The sequence below is a fragment of the Myotis brandtii genome, unplaced genomic scaffold, assembly GCF_000412655.1.
Source record: "Myotis brandtii unplaced genomic scaffold, ASM41265v1 scaffold434, whole genome shotgun sequence".
NCBI lineage: Eukaryota > Metazoa > Chordata > Mammalia > Chiroptera > Vespertilionidae > Myotis > Myotis brandtii.
Window position 1 is genome coordinate 63,222 of NW_005366599.1, and position 431 is coordinate 63,652.

Sequence of the window (431 nt, forward strand, 5' to 3'; positions counted from 1 at the left end):
GCAGCCTGGAATGTGACTTCGGAGGCGCCGTGGTCCGCCTCACTCTCACCAAACGGCATTTCGGTGAGTTAAGTGTGAGGGAACTAAACAACCCGATTGAATTTCCTTCGTACCCGACGCGCGTTTGCAGACCAGGGCGAGGGTGGCTTCCTGCTGATGGAAGCTGCGTGCGTGTCCCCGCAAGTGCTGGGGAGCGGCCACGTCCTCAGAGCCGGACGCCCAGGCCCAGCGTCCAGCGACAGGAACCCGCCCCTGCCCTGCAGCCCCTGCACCCCAGACGCCAGGGTGGGGGATTGGCAGACCCTGCTCGCTGCCCTGTGTCCCCCAAAACCCACAATCATAGCAACACCAGCGCCCAGCCGCTCCCATGTGGTCATCTCGTCCGCACCCAGGGTTCGTGGCCGTGGTGCTGTGGTCCTCCCGCCGCACAG